The 2,515-nt window shown below is 46.3% G+C and overlaps 1 protein-coding gene across 1 annotated transcript in view; it reads left to right on the top strand.

Moving 5' to 3' along the window:
- The first annotated feature begins 603 nt into the window (after positions 1 to 603).
- Positions 604 to 2,515, top strand: part of atxn1a (ataxin 1a) — an 83,017-nt gene continuing 81,105 nt past the window's right edge. Inside the window, exon 1 of the mRNA XM_017426330.3 lies at positions 604 to 758. The gene's annotated coding sequence lies outside the window, so the exon portion shown is untranslated. The remainder of the gene's footprint in view (positions 759 to 2,515) is intronic.

The raw sequence follows: 2,515 nt of genomic DNA, 5'->3' as shown, positions 1-2,515 counted from the left end.
TGAGAGTCACACTAAACAAATACTTTGAGGACTAACAGCTCGTGAGAGGTTTTGCAGCGTTGCCTGATAACAATTTTGACCTCGTTATAACTCTGGCATGAAAGGTGGTGGGTGACATGCATTCATGAAGAGAATCTGGGCCTTTATTTATTTATATTTATTATTATTTTTTAGTGTTTTCCTGAACCCCTGGCTGCGTTTGTGGCTCTCTCTGTGTGTGAAAACAGCTGAGATTCCCACCTCAGCTGACTGTCACTCACCCCTCTGCCTTCAGCTGAGCACATTTCCTCTCTGACATCTCGAGCTTGTGGGACCTTATAACCTTCAAAACAAAACAAAACAAAACAAAAAAATAAATAAATTAGTAAAGGCCCCTCGAGCCGCCAAGATCAAGGGTGTCCCCTTCAACGTGACGCTGAACGCATCACTCCGTGTAGGAAACGCTGGCCGAGTCTTGAGTGTATCCAGATTCCCACGCCCTGGCGCTGTCAGTGAACTTCTCTTTGTCATATTTTTGCATGAGTAGCTCTCAAAGCGCTCCGTGTTCTCAACCTCTCCCTCCCCTCTCTCTCTCTCTCTCTCTCTCTCTCTTGTGTGTTTCGGTGAAGGTGGGGCAGAGAAGGTATTAGCTGCGCGCTGCAGACATCATTAGGACGGGGAGACGCTTTCCACCGTCAGCGGCGCAGCACCGGAGCAGAGCCGGGGAGCCCTGGCAACAAGGAGGCACACAAACTCCGCAGCCCGTTTCGCCCCACACCGTAAGTCGCACTAAACTACTCCCGAACCGACCTGTCACTGCTTCCACCTCGCTTTTTCTTATTTTATTCGGAGCTTGGCACGTAAAAAGAAAAGAAAAGAAAAAAAAACATGGCTGGGAGAACTGAACTGGGTGGCGCTGGAGCTCTGGTTTACTTCAAAGCCTTGGGGAAATGTTTACTTCGCACTCTGACCCATTTTGGTTCAAGTGGGCAAAAGATTTAAAAATAAAAATAAAATTTAAAAAGTGCATGGAGCTCACACGCCGACGGTGTGTGTGTGTGTGTGTGTGTGTGTGTGCGGTGTCACGTCGCGACGCGGACGCCGAGCCGGGTCGAACCGGAGAGGAGAGCGGAGCTCCGGCCGGAATGTGACCGAGCGAGGAGCGCGCCCCGCCGGCCGAGCTGGCGTCGGGGCAGGCGTGGGGGTGGGGAGGAGGCGGGGGTCCGCCGCTGCACTTCCACTAACTGCGCCACTCCAACACGCTCTCTGTCCGCAGTCAAATGGAATCAAACCCGGCCGCGTTTCGCTGCTTCAAACCCGAATATAAACTCTTTTATTTCTCTCTCTCTCTCTTGTTGACAAGCTGCTTTTATTATCTACGCTTCACCATCACGGAAGTGTCCCCCCCCCTCTTTGCACGAAAAATAGCCGGAAAACTAAAGTTATTGCGTACACTTTTTTGTAGGAACACTCATAAAATGGCTGTATTCTGTCCCACCTTTCTTACTACAGTTATAGTTGCTTATTGTATATATTACTCCACTGTTTTGTTTTTTTTTACATTCCCAGCTGGTTGTAGAGGACATACGGTTTATGATTGCAGGACTACCCGTGATGTCATTCATCCTAGCTTGGACCATTATATAACGGGACTGTAGGGAAGCCTGTGATAACTGAGGCTATTTTTACTCTGTTTACACCTCGGAGCAGGACAGGCTATGCGTCCCAAGCGGTAGCCTATAGGCTTTCACACCCATAATCCATTTTAATAACAGAACGGGAAGAACAAAAGTAACTGCTGAAGAGGAGACACCTCCTCCTCTGAGATGCATGTTTGCACTTAAAAAAAAATGCTCCAGTTTCTCCTGTACTGCTCATGTAAGTTCATCCTGCAGAGGGCTTTTTACTGCACAAATGTTTAATGGAGAGAGAGAGAAAAAAAGCTATTATAGGTGTCACCTTATAATAATCATCCAATACACCTGGAGTGTAAACACGGTCCATTTAAAGCTGTTGTGTGGAGATGTGCTTTGCTGTGTCACAGGACGACACCAAACAGCAGATTTAAGGAGGTTTCTAGCTGAATTTAACACACCTTGTGTCAGCCAGATATATCAGAGGCTTTAGATTGTTGTCGAGACTTTGCAGAATTAAAGTGGTTAATTCACAATTATTTTAGATGCTTTTTGGTTCAGATTTGTCTTATTTTTTTTGGCTTGTGCAAACTTTTCTGCTTTAATCACCTGCCTTGTCAGGATGGGTACTCCTTATGGGAAACCAAAGCCCGATCCTAACGCGGTGGAGCTGCGTTTCCGGGTCGGGGGTTAGGTATAGGGCCTGAGATGGTAGGTAGGTAGGTAGGTAGGTACATTTATTTATATAGCACTTTTCAGCACGAGGCAACTCAAAGTGCTTTACAACACAAGAACAAAATTACAGACAGAGTTACAGAACATGACAAGATAACTAAGCTAAAACATGACAATGCTAACAAGGTACAGGATAACTAAACTACTAAAACATGATATTACTAAAC

The sequence above is a fragment of the Kryptolebias marmoratus genome, linkage group LG5 (genome assembly GCF_001649575.2).
Source record: "Kryptolebias marmoratus isolate JLee-2015 linkage group LG5, ASM164957v2, whole genome shotgun sequence".
Taxonomy (NCBI): Eukaryota; Metazoa; Chordata; class Actinopteri; order Cyprinodontiformes; family Rivulidae; genus Kryptolebias; species Kryptolebias marmoratus.
Note: the sequence above shows the minus strand (reverse complement) of the source record. Positions and strands in the feature narration are given on the sequence as shown.